This window comes from Acinonyx jubatus, chromosome A2 (genome assembly GCF_027475565.1).
Source record: "Acinonyx jubatus isolate Ajub_Pintada_27869175 chromosome A2, VMU_Ajub_asm_v1.0, whole genome shotgun sequence".
Lineage (NCBI taxonomy): Eukaryota > Metazoa > Chordata > Mammalia > Carnivora > Felidae > Acinonyx > Acinonyx jubatus.
The window spans coordinates 73,268,566-73,290,582 of record NC_069383.1 but is presented as its reverse complement, the minus strand read 5'-3'; the positions used below and the strand labels follow the sequence as shown (position 1 = coordinate 73,290,582).

General features: G+C 39.0%; 1 protein-coding gene across 6 annotated transcripts in view; it reads left to right on the top strand.

Annotated features, from left to right (window-relative positions):
* The window catches only part of CDK14 (cyclin dependent kinase 14), a 599,181-nt gene that overhangs the window by 552,417 nt on the left and 24,747 nt on the right, over window positions 1–22,017 (top strand). The window contains exon 15 of one of the 6 annotated variants that reach the window (XR_008296846.1): window positions 1,413–1,563. The exons of the other annotated variants lie outside the window; for them this stretch is intronic. The gene's annotated coding sequence lies outside the window, so the exon portion shown is untranslated. The remainder of the gene's footprint in view (window positions 1–1,412; window positions 1,564–22,017) is intronic. 6 annotated transcript variants of the gene reach the window in all.

Here is a 22,017-nt window from a genome sequence, read left to right as displayed (position 1 = left end):
CATTCATTCCATCTTCAGCACAGCTGCCTAAGCATTTGGTTCATGTAACCATTAAAAACGCATGAACAAAAATGCTGTAAAACAAACAAGACTGCGATATTTTATGCAGTAATCACTTGCCAACTCTCCCCTTTGAAACTGAAGCCATTTTTGTGTCATTGAAGTATAGTAGAATGATCCATAAACAAGATTTCTGTTGGGTTTATGTATTAAAACAGATGAAATCATTTTAAGTAAAATGTCAAAAGCATGTGCTTTCTATCTCAGATCCAAAAAAATATTCATCATTTATCCAAAATTAAAAAAAAAATGAGTTTTGATCCCCGATTCATTTGCCGCTTAAACCTGGAAAGACTTTTTCTGATATAAAATCTCAATTATTAAAGTAAATCATTTCTTATTTCATTCTGCTTTGTGCAAGTTGTTTCCCCATAATCATTTCACTCTTATTACATTTTAGAGCTTGGCTTATTGACACTCACCTATCACCTTCTAACTTTATAAGTAACTCTCACTAGAATTGGCCACCAGACTTCTCCTTACTAGTTACCTGCCTATTGGTGTTTCTCATCACCTTCCAAGTACACTTTGGTTTGGTCTGGTTTTGAATTTAATTTAAAGTGTGCTTTTCCTTTAGGCCTGGCCTACCCAACTTTGCATTAAATCATCCTGAGGTTGATTTTTCCCCAAAACATGTGTTTGGGTAATTTTTAAATCTCTTTGTTAGATTCAGCTTAAACTTTCTGTTTCTCCTGTTTTCTATTATTTCTTGGGTGCCCAGAAAAGCACTGAGCCCAGATGGATTCTTTATAACGGCTGCTTGACAAGGATTTAAAGGAGGGAGTGAGGAGATCCTTTTTTTTTTTTTTTCTTGCCTACAGCTGCTCTCAATATGGCTCATCACGACTGAAAGGAAATGAATAAAGATGAGTTATCTGAACTGAAAATCAGCCACAGAGCAGAAGCAATTCATACTCCCTAACCCGTCCACAAATCCAGTAGGGAAAAGGAAGTCATTGCCATCGTTTATTTATTCATATATTTTTAATGGTGGCAGGATTACTTTTTAAATCTTGTACCTTTGAGTAGTGGCCATTTGGAGCATTTGTGAAAGGCCATATGGTTTCAAATGAGATTTCCATCACATTCTGTGCATTTGAAACTATTTATACAGCACTGAGCTCTTGGCACGCCCAGCACTGGAGCATGAGCAAATCCATGAAAACACTGTAGACAAAACTAGAGAACATGCAAATAAATAGCAGTTAAAGAAATGTTAGTGGTTTGACATGCCATTTTTGGATCAGCCTTCATTTGGATGATGCAACCTATATTTTAATTTAAGCAGCTATTATTTCCATATTTTGTGCATTACATGTCTCCATTGATTAATTTCTACCCGTGTGACTTAGGTATCCTAAGTGCTCAAAAACATTTCAAACAGTGAAACATGTGGACAGAGAATTTTGAATTTGGGTCCAGCCTACAGTGGAAGATAATGTTCATTGGAGAAATTGCTGGATCACATGTTTCATGTTTTCTCTATAAGAAGAAAAGATGTGTGTAAGTATGAAAAGCAGTTTCTAGCTGAAAAAAATCTCATGTTCCCCTGAGATTTTGACATGTGAGCACCTAAACTCCAGCTACCGTCAGTTTTTATCCATGACAAGCAACAGGCTCACTATGGCATGTGAGACACATAGTGCTTCTAGTTGTACTTGAGATTCGTACAGACCTGGATTCAAATCCCAAAAGCATCATTTCTCACTGTGTGTCCAGGGGCAAGTCCCAAAGTCTCTTGGAGGTTTGTTTTCTTTGTTTGTTTTCTCTTTCTAAAGAACTATCTTTTCTTTATCCAAGTAAGGATAGTTAATACTGACCTCACAAAGCTGTTGGAAAATTCATTGAGAGGAGGGAAGTCAAGTGCCTCGTATTACCTGAGAGGCATCAAGGCACTGCAGCATGGCCATTAGGAGTTCTGGTTTCAGAACCAATTGTTCAAGTTCTGACACTTATTGACTGTGGCCTTGGGAACAGAGCCACTTCTCCATCTGGACAGTGATAGTAACCGTAATCATACGTCATGACTTGTGATGAGGAGTGACTGAAGTGACCCGTGTAAGGCACTTGGACTAGTACTTGCCTGGTTCAAGGAAAGTGCTTGACACTCTTATATGCTGACCTGGCAGGATGGTTGGACAGATGGGAGTTAATGTCTGATTCTAATGCCATGAACAAACAATAAGTAGTGCTACTGTCCTTGTCATCCAAAAGTAATTCAGTGTGGAGCTCCACTTCACCATGAGCACTCTCGATTTGACCGCCTGGCTCATCACTCTGGAGTTCATCATGGCCACAGAAGCATCTGGTCTGGCACTTACCATCTGTGATGCTACTATTTTTCTCCAAAGCCATGATGAATTCCACAGCTCCCAAGAAGCTTCCTGTTTCTTTCACAATAGCCGTTTGCCAAACTTAGAAGTTTCTGACATTCCAGTTGGGCATGGCACTTCCAGACTTGTTACATTGGAAATGTGGAATTGGTCACAACTTACATACTGATTTCCTTTAATGTGGAACATTCTCTAATTCGTAAGTGGTGTTCTCTGCAAAGTAATCTGTCCTTTCCAAGATTAGTTACATGATATTGAAAAATGCTATAGAAGAAGAGGACCATGAAAGTCCACTCTAGAGCAGGTGTATATAGTGAGTGATCTTTCTGCCCTGTCAGAGGTAAAGAACTGATGGGCAAAGGGTTAACATCTTTCTCCAGCTTCGATAAAGTCAGGTTATGCATGAGGTAAAGGGTGAGGAGCAGATATTTAATATGCTGGCTAACTTGAAGTACCTCCAAAAAATTACAGTCTTAAACTTAAGGACTCCAAAAGAGAATGGAAATTATGTTGCATTTTCAATGATGTGCATTTCCCAGGAGGAGAAAAACTTTTAATATCTGTGAACACTTTCTTTAATACCCAACAAATGTGATATGCTGCTAATAGAAAAAAAAAAAAAACCGCCAATTTCAGTTGTGTGCTTCATGGTCATAGAACAATACAGAGTTGATATTGCAGTAACAGGGCTCTAAAACTACCCTTCTAATGAAAAACAGCCCTGTTTGGACAAATATTTTCTGGCATCTTTATATTTCCCTTAACTGGAAACAGAAAACGTTGGCTTGGTGTCATGACTACGGGATACTTTGTTTTTTAAGTAAAAACAAATTGTGAGGACAGTGTTGCCAAGAAACAATGAAGGTGGTTAGAAGGTATGGAATGGGCTACTTCAGGTGCTCATATCTAACAGCATCGCAGCCATAGATTGATTTACTGGCTGAGCCATTCAGCATGGTAATGCTATTATCTGCTGTTATTTTCTGAGGTGTAGTCACTTACTGCCTTTCTACCTATTCTCTTCACTCCTTCAATGGTGAAAAAGAGAGCTTTCTGTAGAGGTGAATAACTCAGCATCATGAGAATCCTGAACACTTGGAAATTTGGAAATAATGTGAAATCTAAAGCAGATCTAATTATCCATTACACGTGTAGGCCAGCTATTCAAAGCCCATATTATCTAAAGCTGTGTCCCAACTTTGCTGTCTGTACACATGGGAGCAGACACTGTGCAGGGGCAAGGAAAAAGTGAAACTGTCCCATGGGTTGGAAAGCATGGTGGCCTCAAGCAGAGAGGGAAGGAAACAAAATTGCATGTAAGTCTGAGTTGTGCATCTAACAACAATAAAAAAAAAAAAATAGCACAAAATCAGAATTACCAGTCTAGGATGGGACGTTCCCAATTCCACTTGATGATAGAGTCTAGAATATGCCTATGTTGGAGTTTATAGGACAACTGTGACTTCAGTCACAAATGGTAAGGGAGCTTCAGAGATAGAGCAGTAGGGTTCTATGTGCCCCTGGTTGCCCTCTAGTTTCGAGCTTTTTGATCATATCCTACTTTTTTAATACATGAGTGTAATAGGAAGACATGTTTACAATGTTTACAGCCAGGATCAAAATGGCTCTCAAGAAGGACTCTACTGTCATCTGAAGAAATATTGATTAGAGGTTATATTTAGAAACAAGATCTACCTCAGTTGGACGAATGGGATGGTGCCAAGATTTTCTCTAAAATATCTGAATCACTTTATCCAGGATGGAGAATATGAAAAGGGGAAAAAAGCAGAATAGGGAGAAAAGAGCCATCCGAGTGGCAAAAGACCCTGTGTTCTTGGCTCGGCCTTCCCCAGGTCTTCAGCAGATTCCTCTAACCGCATCTGTTGTGAGCTGAGTTTCAGTGTACACGTCCCAGCAGGTGGGAGAGCCCTGGAGCCCTGGGCCATAGCAGCATAAGCATCACCTATATGATCATGACTGAAAACCTATAGTCCACATTGAGTTCCTAGTTCTCCATTCGTTTTACTTGTCCAGGTTTATAGGTAATCAAATGTTTACCATATGCTGTGTACATTTTTAAAGATTTTCTTTATTTCAGGCCCCTTCGGTATATTCCATACTTACTATTTCCTTTTTTCATTCCCTTTACTGCAATGTATCTGTCAACTCCACCTATGTACGTGGATGTTAATGTGTTTTCCAGAGCATAAGTTATCACTACACAATAATATGATTACTCTGATAAGCTACACATAACAAATCCGTATGAATCCTATCATAGACATTGTGTATTCATGCCACAGTTCATTTGCCTTGTGATTGAGGGCAGTTTACAAATTTATACATAATACAAAAGATAAATTATTGACTGTCCCCAGAGCCCTGATCCCAGGGGTTTTACAGTCTCTAATTGGGAAGGGAGATGGAGTCCCACATAAACCATGGAAAGACAAGTCTCATCAGTGTGGACACTCTGGTTGGGGAGACACTGCTCCTGGCTGGAACACTCCTAATGGAGGTAGGGTTTGATCTGAATCTAGACATGTTGGCAGGTTTATGGATATTGTGGGTTGGAAGAGGGTGGGGGGACAGGGCTCAGGCAGGAGCTGCCCCAGCACAGAGTCCGTGGTGGGGCAGTCAGGGTATGTGTATGCACAGGGCAGCACAGGCAGATGGTGAGAGGGCAGGTTTCTTAGAAAGAGTAGAACATAATGCTGAAAATCTGAATTTTGTCTGTACACATGGGAGCAGACACTGTTGTGTCTTCTTTTAGAAATTAAGACATTTGCTGTATAATTTACAGTATATCCTGAGAAAAGCCTTAGTGGTGAGATTCTTGAAATGCAAAGTTTGTTGCTCAAAGCAGTGCATTTTTCTACAACACCAGAGCAGAATGAGAAATAAGTTTGTATTTTCATTCAAGATAACAGCTCAAGCTATTTTTTTGTGAGGGACTAACTAAAACAGCTGTGGAGCAAAGGTACCAAAATCAAACTTTGACAACTGAGTCAGTCTACCTCTTTATTATTTTAATTATACTCTCTTATCAATAAATGAGGCAGACACACACACACACACACACACACACACACACACACAAAACAAGCTTAAGATGGCTTTTAAAATCCAACCTATGATTGGAAAATAAATAGTTAAGCTGAATAGTAAAACAACAAAGCTATAGATACTGGTAAGTCTTCTTAGCTTTCAGCGCATAGCTAGAACATAAGAAATAAAATATTGGTCTTTTTTTTTTTATTTTTGTGTCAATAATTTCTATTAACAGTTCAAAAATGGCATGCCAACATGAACTATAACTACATTTTTCATGTAGCACTGAAGTCAGAAAATCTCCACTGAAGAAGTTGAGAAGCAAATTAGCTATTCTGCCTTCTCCAAGCTTGATACTTAAGAAAGATTAATTTTTCTCGTGGTGTCTGAAATGTTTGTTATTTTTTTTAAAACTTGTGAAAGAGAGGCACATAAAAGAGCACAGTCACTGCCTTCTTTGGCAGGCAAGTGGCATTAGCCTGGACAGACTTGCTGGAAAACCCTCAATGGAGGACTTTATAACATATGGAAACATTAGATTATATATATTCTGACAAAATGGTCTTTCGGGCACCAGAGCATCTTCTTAAAGCAATCCAACAAAAACATCCAAGTTTAAGTTTTCAAAAACTTCTGTTCAAATCCCAGAGTCCCAAGTTGACTTCATTCATTCAGTTACTCCATACATATTTATTTCTTGCCTGTGTGTGTACAAGAAATTGCACTGGGTACAGCGTTCTCTTTAAGCACCATTTTCTCTAAAATGATGTATTTGATTTAATAAGTACCTTTTCATTTTTTTTTTACTAAATGTTTCTTCTCCATGCAATCCTAGCAAATCATTTAAGCCTTATGTTAAAGGGAAGTGGTTTTGTTGTTAGTTCAGTGATACCTTTACATTCTTTTCCATGTGAGGGACAGCCTCAGGGGAGGGGTAGAAAGACTTTTGGAGAGGAAGGGAGAGGTGGGAGGCAGGAGCCCAGGGAGTCCAAGCTCTAGAGTGTGGCCCTGTGAAGGCACCAGTTGAGGAGCAGACTGGAAGGGTGAATGAGAGCAAGTTACTGTGAACTGGGTTGGAAGGTCAGGGGACAAGGGAGCCAGGGACCAAGAGCACCCATTGGCCTAGGGTAGTGACAAAGAGCAAAGGCCCCAGGGTCAGACTGCCAGGTTCAAATCCCAGCCTTAGACTTACTGACTGTGTAACCTGGATAAGTTATTTACCCTCTTCACACCTCTGGTTCCTCATGTATAAAATGGAGAAAATAATAGTAATAATAACTATCTACCACATAGGGTTGTCATGAGAATGAAATGGAGTTAAGACATATAAAGTACTTAGAATATTGTCAGGCACATAGTAAGCGATCTATAAATTTTACCCATTATTATGGTTATAAGTCCTCTTGGGAGAAGAGACATGTAGTCCGAGTGGACAGTCTCAGTTGGGATGTATAGCATTGTCAAAGCCATTCCAGACTCCTTTCTCTGGGAAACGTTGTGCATACAATTATACAAATTATGTCTTTAGCATACTTACATAATTGTTCCCCAATTAATATCTACGTTTTCAAAACAACCAGATGTATCTGCATGTTCCTAAAAGTAGCACCCACGGGATTTGTTCACACTGCTCCCATAGCAATGGCAGGAACTTCCCCCTAACAAGGTAGCTGGTCAGGTTGTATTAAGTCTGCTGTATAAGCCTGTGGCCAGTGCAAGTAGCAAAGAAGATTCTCCTTATCTTCTTGCTGGAATGTAATTATATCGTCTCTTTTGAGTCCCTGAAGTTGCTCTTCATGTCCACCCCATGTCTTGCTGGTCCAGAGACTCTGGAATAAATTGGTGCAAGGAAGTGTTCAGGTCCTTTAGAAACCAGAACAAGGTTTTGTGAAGCTGCTGGTGGTTTTGCAACATAAGCATTCCTAATAATAAGTTGAGTGTTCAAAATTGAGGAGTTTAGGGACGCCTGGGTATCTCAGCCAATTGAGTATCTGACTCTTGGTTTTGGTTCAGTCATGATCTTACAGTTTGTGGATTCAACCCCCACATCGGGTTCTGTGCTTACAGTGCATAGTCTGCTTGGGAGTCTCTCTCTCTCTCTCTCTCTCTCTCTCTCTCTCTCTCTGTCTGTCTTCGTCTCTGTCTCTCTCTCTCTCTCTCTCTCTGCCCCTCCCCCATGCGCTCTCTCTCTCTCTCTCTCTCTCTCAAAATAAATAAACTTCAAATAAATAAATAAATAAATAAATAAATAAATAAATAAAGTTGAGGAGTTTAGGCTGAAAAGGAAAATAACCCTGCAGTTATTCTGAATTATTGAGGAATGAGATGGTCAATATAAGAAAAAATTTAGATAAATGAGGCTTGCAACTTTAGGTGCACAAACTAGTTGCTATTATAACCATTTTGGATAAGAACATGCATAAGGAGTTCATTAAGGTTTTGAAATCCAAAAACATGGGCTTGAGTCTTACATGTAACACTTAACTAGTTGTGTGATCATATTGTATTTATATTGTCTAAGTCTCAGTTCCCTTATTTGGGAGATGGCAGTATTAAGCACATCTATCTCATAGGGAAGCTGTAAGCATAGATTCCTAGAAGTGCAGCTAGTATACAACATTATCTACATAGCAGAACATTGGAAACACACTAAATGTCCAATAACAGGTGAATGGTTGAATCAATTATGGTATAGCTGTATGATGTTCGTTAGTTTAACAAGCCATTCCTTTACAGATGTAAAAGTAATCACAGCCAACTGAGATCCAAAACTATAAGGAAGTCTTAACTTTGTGGAGTAGAAATAATAATTATAACTAATATTTATATAATGTTTTGATGCCAGATCCTGTGTAAGTCATGCACTTTAATTACTTATTAAATCCCCAGAACAACCCTAAAGGAGAACTACTATTATTGTCTATATTCATTTTACGCATGAGGCCACTCGCGCAAAATTAGATTAAGAAACATGCCCAGCTAGGGACACCTGGGTGGCTCAGTTGGTTGAACCTCCGACTCGATTTCTGCTCAGGTCACCATCCCAGGGTTGTGGGATCAGGCTCTACGCTGAACGTGGAGCCTACTTAAGATTTTCTCTCTCTTTCTCTGCCTCTCTCCCCTTATGCACATGCTCTCTCTCTCTCTCTAAAATAAAAAAAAAAAATTTTTTTTAAGACAGAGAAAAAAAGAAACATGCTGGGTTAGTAAGTGGCCAGGCCACAGTCAGGGGAGAAGAACTAGGGGATTTGTGTGTACTTAGGAAGTAGCGTAGACTCAATATGGCCCCTCCAAGTCTCATCTGTGATTTCCTAGACAACTGTAGAAAGGCTTGACTATGCTGCAGATGAATAAAACACATTATTGCAATGTTGGCGTAAGCAGCTGGCCCAAAATACGGATGGAAACTGCCATACTTGGAGGATTAGCCCTTCGAGCATCAAGCTTGGCGGTCGAGGATTCTGCAAGCCCAAAATCCAGTTGCAGGCCACTCTCTGCCTGCCTGCTCTACGCTGCCTGCCGTTATTGAACACAAACTGTGACGCACTGAAGGAATCTGAGATAAATTTGTAAAACATCATGTCAGGTCTTTTCTAGTCCCAGTATCCCCTGGTGATCCAAGGTTGGGGTCTAAAAAATAGAACAGAACAGAGAAGAGGAAGCAACACCAAGTTGCCACAGATACATGTAGAGTGAAGGAGATATTTTTGTTTAAACGACAGACAGCTGAGAAACAGTTATTTGATCCCTGCTGCTTGAGGGACAGTAGGGAAAGAAAGGTATTTTTGTGATCACTCTTCAGCATTCCCTGTGTGGCTTGGTTCATACAGTCACAACAAAACCCAAGCTCTAATAATATATTGCAACCGACCACAGATATGTTGCAAGCATTATGCAGAGTAGCAACTAACATTCAGCTTCCTTTTGATTACTTCCAGGCCTGTGACATTTAGGATGCATTGCATTTCTTCTAACCTCAGAGAACTCACAGAGTCAACAGTTTCTAATAATCATGTGCTGACTTAGAAACTGTAAGGAATTGGTGTCATTTATCTGTCTTTCATCACATTGAGGGTGATAGGGTGAATGAGTATCATATTAGGAGCCCAAAGACATGGGTTTTGGACTAACTCTAATCTCATCACCTACTAGCTGTGACTTTGAGCATGTCACCTAATCTCTGTGAAGCCTCTGGCTCCCTTTCTCTAAAATAAGGATAGAGTTTTGGTCTCTGGAAGCCCCTTTCAACTCTAATATTCTGTGCTAAATCATTATCAGTGAGTTCTGGCTAATAACAGCTTCAAGAGGGAATAGCGTTCACATATTCCTCTAAGTAAAATCAGAGAGGAAGACCAAGAAAGTGGAGATCCCAAAGGCTTATAAATGTTTACCCATCGACTGGGGATGGCTTGAATAGTTCTCAAAGTAAGCCATGCACCCCTTTTACTGAAAGGAGAAACGAGACTCTTAACGTGCACTTGAACATTTTAAATGTCCGTTGCCTATGCATTGTTTTGATTTTTAAAGGTCTCTCTATAGCATCATCATACTCAAAGTTAGTCAGTTAGTCATGGCATTATTGAGGAATATAAGCATGATTTTTTTCTTTTTTATCTCACCTAAGTCTTTCCTAATTTTATTCTGTTACAACATGCTTGAAAATGTGTGGTTTGTAGGTTTGGCCAACAAGTGCATACTTTTTGAGCAAACTAATGTAACGCAAAGAGCAGTTTTCACTGTTTCCTTGTCGGTACCCTTCACTGTTAACTCTACTGAGCCCCACAAACCATCACAAATGAACTGTTTGCCAAATGCCTGTTTCCCTAATCAGGAGGCAACATGTCAGTGACAGCCTTGTGTGTAGAAGGTCTCATGTAGAGTCTCGTGAAATACATATCTGGGTTTCCATACAGAATTTTTTCACAAAAGTCTAACAAATTCATGTAGTCATACCTTAGGAAAGGAAGTGTGTTTGGTAGCTTGAGCCTGCTGCCCATACAGGCCCTGTGTGTCTGCTGTGAAAGACCAAATATCATCCCAGTGGACCTGACCTAGTTGAACATAAATACACCATTGAGGAGCAACTGACTTCAGAATTAATAAAATTTATGAATAAATAGGATGGCCTTGCAAAGTGGCTGAACTTGAAGTGCCTGTTAATTAATTTTTTTAAAGCAATGCAGCAGGCTTTAGCTGCCCTCCTGATGACAAAATCTAGGAGATGAAATTGTTTTGTAGAAGGCGGTTGGATGCCTTTCCATTTACATTTTGCAAGATTAGAAAATGAATTTAACCCTGGGGCACCTGGGTGGCTCAGTTGGTTAAGCGTCCGACTTTGGCTCAGGTCACGATCTCACGGTTCTTGGGTTCAATCAAGCCCTGCGTCAGGCTCAGTGCTGACAGCTCAGAGCCTGGAGCCTCCTTCAGATTCTGTACCTCCCTTTCTGTCTCCGCCCCTCCCCTGCTTGTGCTCTGTCTCTCTCAAAAATAAATAAACATTAAAAAAAAATAAATTTAACCAATAATAGGATCATAAGACAGAGCCTTATATTTTTTAACCAGATGCTGATCCAGCCTAGAAGCTGATGGTTGGGGCTGGTTTTACCATCCAAGTCATTTGGCATTTTCCCTTTAGGTTTATAAGGTCTCTGAGAACATGGGAATGTGTTTGTAAATGCATCTCAATTTCAGTTTATGTCGTTCATACTCACTGGTTTCTCCAACCTGTTCCAACAACACAGCCCAATCTGCATCTGAAGTGATTACTTATTAAAATTTAGAGAGCTGGGCAGCGTCTGTGCTCCTGGACCTGCTGGCGAAGCTCATTAAAGAATCAATCACCAATGAGGGCATTCATCCACAAGGGCTGTAAAGGAAGCACCCAAATCCTTATTTCACTTGAGAATATAATTCTGAAAAGAGGAATAGTTCTCAGTTCTTGCTCACTGAAGCTCAATTTTGAGAGGTAACCATAAAAGATGAGGCTGAGAATTATAATTGGGTCTTTGGTATAGACAAAGACAAATTGTACTGTGTCTTTTGATTTTTTTTATTTTAAATTCCCCCTAAAAGGTCACTGGATACAAAGACAATCTCTGAATTTATTGAAGGGAAAGCTACAAAGCTATTCCATGCAGCTCTATAGATGCCTGTTTGTATTTCACACCCTTTTGTCATCCAGTAACAAACAGACAAAATGGAATTCAATCTAAGAATTTCTTTACTGTCTTTTAAAGATTTTCAAGGATTTGTTTCCAAATAATGGTGAAAAAAATTTTCTAATTGAAAAAAGACGAGACAGAGATCCCCACATTTGCCTCATTATATGGTATCTTTTCTGCATTCAGAATGGCAAATGTTAGAAGCACATTTCACCTAGGTGAATGTAGACATAAGGCCATAAGGATCTTTTCAACTCCCTTGTCTGGGAGGTGCATTTGTGACATGGTGACCATTGCTAAATTCACACTAAAGCAACTCACTACCCAACCAATTGCTATAATGTAGACAAGGCTATGAACCCACTCTCAATGCCATGTTTCCTCTTGGGCTATTTCCTAGGTAACTAATTAGGTCTCAATCTGATGTCTCAGTTTTGGGTTCTAAACTGACCAAGTGGCCATGATGACATTGCCCCCCAGGTAACAGGGGCTTTGGGCTCCTCTGATGCAAAGAGAGGCAGCACAGTGTGTGAATCCTGGGTCAGCTAGTGGGTAGCTTTGCAAAGCACTTTAACTTCTTGGGGTATACTATTCTCATCTCTAAAAAAAATGTTGAAAAAATAGTATCTATTTCATAGGTAAGAAACAAAGCCATTTTGTAGAAGGTTGTTGGCTTTTCACACTTTACAAGATTAGAAAATGTACTTGGCCCAAAAGGAGATCATAGTGCAGAACTTAATATTTTTTGTAAGATCAGCTGATAGAGCCTCCAAGCTGATAATTGGGGCCATTTTATACATGCTTATGTGAATTAAGTAAATTAACTTTCATAAAGTGGTTAGAACAGTACCTAGTACATAGTAACCATTTTGTTTGTGTTAGCTGTTGTTATTAATATAAACTCACGTGGTTGCTTATTACAGTAGAGGAGGCCTTTCAGAAGTCCTAATTGAGAAATAAAATATTAAACAAAATGTTTAAGCTCTTTAAAATTTCACTTTACCTGTCAGGCATGGTGCCATTCACCTTATATCCGTTATCTTGTTAAAGACATGATTTCTTGAGGAACATATAAGTTTTCTCTGTTTTTAGAAAGGAATTAAGAGGGGCGCCTGAGTGGCTCAGTCAGCTAAGCATTCGACTCTTGATTTCAGCTCAGGTCATGATCTCACAGTTTCTTGAGTCTGAGCCCCACGTTGGGCTCTGTGCTGACAGCATGGAGACTGCTTGAGATTATCCCTCTCTCTATGCCTCTCCCCCACTTGCACTCTCTCTTTCTCAAAATAAATAAGCTTTTTTAAAAAAAGGAATTAAGCAGGGGTGCCTGGGTGGCTCAGTTGGTTAAGTGTCCGACTTCAGCTCAGATTATGATCTTGCGATTGGTGAGTTGAAACCCCACGTCAGGCTCTGTGCTGACAGCTCAGAGCCTGGAGCCTGCTTCAGACTCTGTGTCTCCCTGTCTCTCTGCCCCTCCCCTGCTCACGCTCTGTGTCCCTCTATCTCTCAGTAATAAATAAATGTTAAAAAAAATTATTTAAAAAAGGAATTAAGCAGTAAGTATTGAAGGAGTAGGTATTTTCCATTTTTATATGTAGACCAAATATCCATTAATACAAGTTACATTTCATTTTTAAAATACATACATTATACCATCATGCCATATTCCTTTCAACTTTTGAAAAGTCCTTTCTCATTTACGAATCTATTTTTTGTTTACCCATTTTGGGAGGTAGATAGCATAGGTATTGTTATTATTTCCAATTTACAAATGAGGACACTGAAGTTTTATGAAACTGAGGTGAAGTGACCATCCAAGATCATGAAGCAAGTTCATACTCCAAGGCCACAGTCATAACCCAGACCTCGACTGGGCTGGGCCTCCATCACAGCCCCTGGACTGCTCCATCACACATCTGCTGAGCAGTCATTTCCAAGAGCTGAATAAAACCACCAGCTTTGCACGATTTCCACAGTTATTGATTGTGCCCCTCTTCTTCGTTCATCTTGTGGATAATAAATCCTTCCACTTAAAGACAAGAAGAATTCAGTGTTCAGCTGTGGTCTGCTACACACATGTCCACTTTCCTTACATTTTCTTTGAACAGAACACAGTAAAATCTATTGTACAGCTCACCGGCGTGATATCGCTTTGATAGACACTGAGTGACCTAATATACACACTCCAGTGTACTCTAATCTGTGGTCTCCCAGCTCCCACTCGGCAGGAATTCTGAGATGTTGATGGAACCCCGTGATTTAACAGAGCAGCCGGGCTGCCCTTTCACCCCTCACACTGGTTCTGACAGCTGCCTGCCATGTGTAGAGAAAACCTCACAGGCTGAACCCCTGTCACAGAGTAAAGGTCCTTGAATAAACATACAAGCATGATCATGCTACCACTCTAGAATTAAACTGCTTTTTTAAAAACTGAATTTGCAGCGGGGAAATTTTAGAGCTGAAGATCAGTAGCACCCCCAAAGTGTGCCAAGTACCTTCTCCCCTTTAAAAGTAAAATAAAATAACACACACAGGAAGCCTGGTCTTGTCCACACTCATTTGAGTTAGTTACCTGTCTTTTTCAAATGGATTAAGCCGGTTTGCCATTACCCGGATTTTTCCACTCTGAAAAGTAACAAGCCTGCCAGAGATGATGTGCAGAGCCTCCTGGGTTAGTTAGGAAATTCGATTTGTTTTTAAGCTATCAATTTAATCCACACTGCCTTTTTCCTCTTATCAGGATATTCTTCAGGTAGAAAAGAATGGAAGGAGGCTTTAGGCATGACTACCATCCTAAATATAAAGTTGGTTAAAAAAAAAAAAATCCCTACTCGGCCCAAATAGCATTGTGCTTTATAATTTATTCTTTTCACATACAGTACCCTGCATTATCATGGCTAATGTTTTCCTGCTGAGCTGCCATCATCTTTTGTCAAGCTGTCAGGGTATTAAATTGATGTACCTTCCACATTTGGATAGAGGTCATTATCCTGTTGCCTGGTTGCATTGCCTCTGCTGAGCAGGTTAACTGCTTGAAGTCTTTCATCTAGATAAATGTTTCGCCAGCACTTTTGCTCTGTGGTGACATGCGCTGTTCCTTAGAGGTCAGATGGTGATGTTATGATAAGTTGTTCCCTGTGTGTTCACAGGTATGGAAAAGACTGGAGTCAAACTTCATCATAGGCCTAAAAATAAGGATAAATGCTTATTTTAGTATATTTCTCCCCACAAACCTGTGGTGCTTTACAACTATGTACCTACGTATTAGTTTTATATACAGAGAAAATATTTGCTCTTAAGTGTTTTATTGTTCAGTCTCATGAATGATTCGGGTAAGTGTGCCAAAATTTGCCCTTTAGTTCTGATGACAATGCAAATAAATGACTCTGTGTGTGTGTGTGTGTGTGTGTGTGTGTGTGTAAAAGACCATATGCATTATAAATTTGCAGGTTTTCTAATATAAAATAACATTTAGAATAGTTTAAAGAACACCATATTAATACTGTCCGCATAGGAAGACAGTTTTTAAGTGGAAAGATACAATTAGATCATTTCACTTTAGTGAAAATTGATTTGTTAATTAAAAAATCATTTTAGTTGCTTGTGTTTGTATTTTTTTTGAGAGCGAGAAATACAGATATTTATTTGAGAGACAGTTGGGAAGGGGTTGTATTTAATTTTTTCTAATGAAGAATATACCAAATAAAAAGGGAAAATGATTTTAGGAAGTATATTATAACCAAATAACTTTTTTTAAAAAACTGGTTTTTGAATTCCACAGTTTTCAATCCAATTTTTTCCCATCTTTTTTTTTATTGTGGTGAAATACACATAATGTAAAATTTACCTACTTGCCCACTTTTAAGTGTACAGTTCAGTGGTATAAAATATATTCACAAACCATTACCACCATCCATCTCCAGAACTCTTTTTTTTTAGGTAGTTTCCCAACTGAAGCAGACTTTCTCTCCGTAGCTACCACGACTAGTGTTATATGAGCTAAAAGGTGATTTTTTTGAGCAAATGGAATAATTTTTTTAATCCTTTTAAAAATATTTATTTATTTTTGAGACAGAGAGACAGAGCGTGAGTGAAGGAGAGGCAGAAAGAGAGGGAGACACAGAATCCGAAACAGGCTTCTTGCTCTGAGATGTCAGCACAGAGCCCAACTCAGGGCTCAAACCCATGAACCACGGGATCATGACCTGAGCTGAAATCAGACACTTAACTGAGCCACCCATGCTCCCCAAAACCTTTTTTTTTTGATGTCACTTTAAACTGTAGTCTCCTTTGAAATGTAAATACATAATGACACATGGAATTAACTTCCTTGATGCTGTGTCTAATTTTAGCCAAACTGCCTAATTTTAATCTTTTACTAACTTCATTTTATATTGTCTCTTAAAAATATTTTTAGTTTTTTTCTTAATGCATACGATTATTTTCAACAAGTGGCCTAGATTTTAGGTTGTTGTTTTATTATTAAGAGTCAGTTACATACAGCCTACAAATTTTATCATAAAATAAACTTTAAATCCTGCCTAGAGGTACCATCTTATTATTGAACTTGGAGTTAGTGAGGACAAATGCACTGACAAACTTTTTCATTTATTGACTGGTAGGTGGTGTAGAAACAAACATGAGTGAGACAGTGAGAACTCCCTTCAGTGGAAGATTCTATATTCCCTTTTCCATCCAGCAATTCTGTCACTATCAATGACAATTCTGTCACCATCAGTGCTGGAAAGCTCAGCACCCTCCATAACGTGCCCTGTCTCTTAACCAGATATGGAGTTAGCCACCAAGGTCTGTCAGTCCTTTCTAAATATTGTCTTAAAGTCCGTTTGCTTTTCTATACTCCTCCTTGTCTTCTAGCCTTAATTGAGGCCCTCTTTCTTCCTCCTCTGCTTCCGTAATTGTTTCTCTGTCTCTAGTTACTCCTACTCCTATTTCTCACCACCATCCATCTTCCTCACAACTAAGAGAGTTTTCTTTCCAAAACACCAATCTGGTCAGTCACTCCCTTCTCCAGTCAGTCCCACTGGCTGGAGAATGTGGAGCCCTACATAATCTGGCCCTGAGTGATCATTCCTGCTTCTCAAAGTAGGATGAATCTGCCCCTCTACACGCAGACTTTTTCCTAATTTCCTATTCTGTCCTAAATCCATCTTCTTGAGAACACCTGCTGCTTCATTCTAATAATAAATACTATTCTTCTAGGGATACACCAACTAACTTAGGGAAAGGGACGCCACCCTCATCTGCCTCACTAAGAGATGCATTTCCAATAAAAGTTTAGTTTTATTTTTAATAATTATTTTCAATGTTTTTACATTGTGTCACTTTGATCAGTTTTCTTGGGAAATTTATAACTAAATTAAAATTCCTGTACATATTTATGTTATAGAGTATGATAGAGTGATAAAGACATTCTAGGATAAGAATGAATTATATTAGGATAAAATTCTATTAGGAAAGTGCAATGGAAGTACAAGATAATGAGAAAAATGTGTGATGTAAAATTTCCAACTGTTAAAGAATAATTTATTCATGTACTTTTTAATGAAGTATGGTAGATCCAATATAGTTATATTCCACTGGACCCACTTTAAAGAATGATGTAGAATCTTTACCTTAAAATGTCAATATTTTCAATAAGCCAAACATGACATCCTTTGCTACCATTGAAATTTATGATGGGGCACCTGGGTGGCTCATTCAGTTAGGTATTGGACTCTTGATTTCAGCTCAGGTCATGATCTCACAGTTCGTGGAATCGAGCCCTGCGTTGGGCTCTGCACTGACATTGCAGAGCCTGCTTGGGATTCTCTCTCTCCCTCTCTCTCTCTCTGTCCCCTCCCCCCTCAAAATAAATAAACATTTTTAAAAAGAAATTTATGATAAAAATATACTATTTCAACTTTAAAATGTGCAGAGGAATATGTAGTTTAATAAAAGCATTTATGGAGTGGTCAAGCAAAAAAAAAGGATGAAGGCTATTAAAATAATCAGATTTCAATCCTAGAAATGCAACACAAATGTATGGAATGTTGACCCCTTAGACCCTTAAAAGTGTTTTTGATTTCGTTGTTGTTGTTGTTTACTGTTATTTTATTTTAGTGTTATTTTAGTGTTTAGGCAAATTTACTTTCCTCCCAGTTATGCCAGACAATAAGTATTATCCAAAGGCTAATCAGTGACCATCTAGGACATAGGTATTCTGCACATCCCTGTAGCTGGGCCTAAGCCAAAGGACTTCACTGATGTCCAGTGGATGCAGAACTTACTGGATTTCTTATGTGCTTTCCCAACTTTATTAATTCCTGTCCTTGCTGCTGACCTAGCATGAAAGAGACTGGGGCAAGGGTTCAGTGTGATTTGGATTTAGAATTATATATTTGAGAAATCAGTAGTATCCAACATTGTCATTAAATATACAACTTTATACCCTTGAATTATTTTTATTGTACTCAAATACCAAGAGTTCATGACCATTTAGTTAAATATGTAATAGGATCATTTGGAATGGATCCAGTCTTCAGAGTCTCCTTGTCAGCTAAGATACCAAAATACAACCATATGATTAATTCAACCAGATGACCCCCTCTAGTAAACATCATAGGTGTTATCATAAAAGGTGCTTTGCTAGATGCTTGCAATGCAAAATGCATTATAAATCCACAGCTCTCCTGCCTTCAAGGAGTTTACCTAGTTTTGATGAAAAGTTTAAATAATAACGCAGTTCATGCTATAGCTTTTAAATAGTCATTAAAGTAGTACTTATTACTTTATTTATTATTTATTCTATGCCTTTAAGTGACAGAAACAAGTTGCAAAGCAGCTATGTATAGTACAACTGCATTTCAATAACTAAAATATACTCTATATGCATGGAAATAAGACCGAAAAATATAAGCAAAACGTTAACAGTGTTTTTCTCTAGATCAAGTAGAATTATGGATGAGTTTCATTGCTTTTTTGTTCCTTTGTAACTTCTACAATGAGGAGATCCTTTTAATAATAAAGCTGTTGTCATCAGGCCTGGAGATGACAGAGGTTTTAGGTATGAAGCTATGGGCTGTGAACAAAAGAACAGACTGTGAAGACAAATGGGAGAACCTGATTAGTCAAGTGTTCACTGGCAACCAAGTCCATTTTTTCTGAGAATCCAGGAGGGACTGGAGACAGACATGAACCATCTGTCATGAAGCTTTCATGTGGCATGCACTTGGGCCTTGGCAAGTGCCTAATGGCAGCCAAGTTAGGGTCTATATTTACGACCCTAGTGCCCTATTATCTGCAGCCTCTGTCCAAGATTTCCCTTAGTTTTTCCAATTGCTGAAAAATATGTCGTCACTTTTGCACTCAGGGGCTTAGGAGGTAGGAGGTTGGAATAGAGAGAACTTGGTCTTACAGTTAAGACACTTCAGCCCCACAAACTGAGGCTGGAAAGTTCCTTAATGTCCTCAGTTTCTATCAGGAAATATCTTTCAGATGAGGATTGTGCCACCTGTCATGTCTCCTTAAGGAGAATTTGAGAGAACCAAAAGGAAAAAGTGTAGATGGAATGCACTTTTTTTTCAAGGAAAGACCTATAGAAATATAAGAGATCACATTAGAAAATCTAACTTTACATTGAGAGATTATCCAGAGACTCAGTTTTTACTGACATTTTAACCAGATCTTATTTCCCTGAAAAGACTGAGGAATAAATTTTGCACCAGAGAGGGAAAGCGTGCATGCATTACCCTCACTGAAGTGCAGCTTTCCACAGCGTATCTGTTTATACGTGACAAGTAAACACCAGCTCTGAGGTTCACGCTGCAAACCTCTAATGCTTAGTTGACTTCTAAGGGATTTAATCAAGCTACAGGATATATGATTCAAAGGCATAAAAAAAAGTAAATAAGAAAAAAAATCCCTCTATGGCAAGGAAAAGGCAGATTGTTTCCATTAATTTTATGAGTAATTTTGTTTTTCTTGGCTGAAAACGAAACCCAGTATGGGGGTGGTGCACAGTGGGAGGGAGGACTTACTGGAACAGCAAGAGGTTTGTGTCACAGACGTGCCTTACTACACAGTCACATAAACACACGTGTGCACACAGACCAGCCGCCACAACTGCAGATACTCAAAGCTGGGCTCTCCCCTTTCCAAGCTGGTTTCCCCTCCCAGCTTTTCTTTCCTGGTCTGTGGTACAGCTCTGCTCTGCTCGCAGTGGCTCTACTCTTCTTTGCTCTGCATTTCCTGTAAGCCTGTGAGACCCTCATGTCTTTGCTTTGAATGGTCTCTTGAATTTCTGTGCTTTTCTTCATTCTCTCACCTCACACCTGTATTTCTGGAAGTGTGTCTCTGGGTGCCACCAACCAAACAACAAACATTTATTGAGTGCTTGCCACGACTACAGGCTCCCCCTTGTTCCCTTCCACCCTGATGGTGACACATAATAAGTCTTCCAAAATGCTGTTTGCATCATGTCATTTCCCTTCTCAGTGTTCTAAAGTGACCCTTTATTTCTTTCTATCACCAGTCTAGCCTCTTCTGTTTGGATTTCAACATCCTTCACAGTCTGACTCCATCTTCCTAGATCCCAAAAGTCCCACTTTCTTTCCTAAGACCATTCTCTGTCTCCATGTTTCATTTATTCATTTTCTCCACACTAATTCATTAAACACCTGCTATATATATGCCAGGCATAATGCTAAGTGCCTAATATTAAGATATAGTTCCTTCCATTAGAAGTTCCGTAAGTCTAAAGGTTGGAAATATGACAGGGAAAAATATAACATGGCATGGTCACAGTTTCATAATGGTTTGTACAATGTGCTGGGTAAGTTAGAGAGAGGGAAGTGACTGCAGATTCCACCTGAGGCAAGCTGACAGTTTGTCTTGAGGGGCCAAGGAAATTGTCCAGAGGGGACCAAGACCAGACCAAAGAAAGGAGAAAGCTCAAAGTCAAAAACTGGTGTGCCTACCTCACACTCAAAACCTGATCTAAATCCCATGAACAGGAATAAAACTTCAAATGAAGAAGGAGTGAAGAGTCAAATGGAAGGAGAGTCAGAATGGGAACATGTGAGGACAAAAGGGCAGGTGTTGGACAGTCACTGAGAGTAGTGTCAGAATGTGGAGGGCTCATCTTTATTAAATGGTAGGTATTTGGCATAGAAACACTGAATTGCTGGGATGAAGGCAGTAATGAGAACCAACACATGGAAGCATTGGATTACTGTGGCTTAAGCACAAAATAGGTGTTGGAAAGGGTTATGATGAGGCAGAAAAGTTGGGGTGTTACTGAGAAGAGTTTTGATTGCCTGTTCCAGGCACATTCATTTTATCCTATATGCAGTTGGGGGTGGGGCCATAAGAAAGGAGGTTAGCCAAGAAGCAGGGTTCAAGCAGGTCATGGGTGAATTCATGACTGACTTTCCAAGACATAAGTTCTAGAGAGGAACTAGGAGAAGGGAACATCTTTTTCTAATTTGTATAAAGGCACACCTATATTGCATGTGGTAACCCCAATTGTCCTCTGTATTATAAGAAAAGGACTCTAGCAATAGATACTTGTTCGTGGATTCAGTTAACATTCATTGAGCACTTCCTATATTCTAGACACCATTATAGATCTTGAGGATTCAGTGGTAAATAAGACAGAGTCCAGAGAAAGTAAGCAGTGATGTTAGAAATCAAAGAACTACTTAGAAAGCTGTTGCCCTCCCCTTGGCCTTTCTCCATCCAATTCTACCCACCCTATAAATCCCAGTTCAGTTTTAGCCATCTTCCCCAGCAATAGCCCCTTCCCCAGAGCTCCTAGTTTAAAACTTTTCTTAAAAACTCTGATACTCAACTTTTTTTCTCATTACAGAAATAACATATGTTCAATATACAAATTTAAAAATGATGAAAGTACATAATGTAAAGAGAATATACTCCATAATCTCACTCACTAAATATAACCACTTTCTGTTAGTATTAGTAGAATGGAAAGTACATTCCATGTACTTCTGTACAACTACCGATATGATATATCATTGTCATCATCATCCTCATCTCCATCATTATAAAATGGGCAAATTACTTCCAAAGTTATGGTTTTAGACTTTGTACCTGGAAAGGGCACAGAATTCTGTATTACAACTTCATTGAAATATATTTCACAGAGCATAAAATTCACCCATTTAAAGTATGCAGTTCAGTGGTTTTTAGTATATTCACAGAGTTGTGCAAACATCACCACAATCTTAATTCCAGAACATTTTCATCACCCTAAAAAGAAACCATGTAGCCATTAGCTGTCACTCCACATTCACATATCCCTACAACCCCCATTACCCCAGACAGCCACTAATCTACTTGCTGTTTCTGTGGATTTGAAATTCTAGACATTTCACATCAATGGAATCATACAATATGTG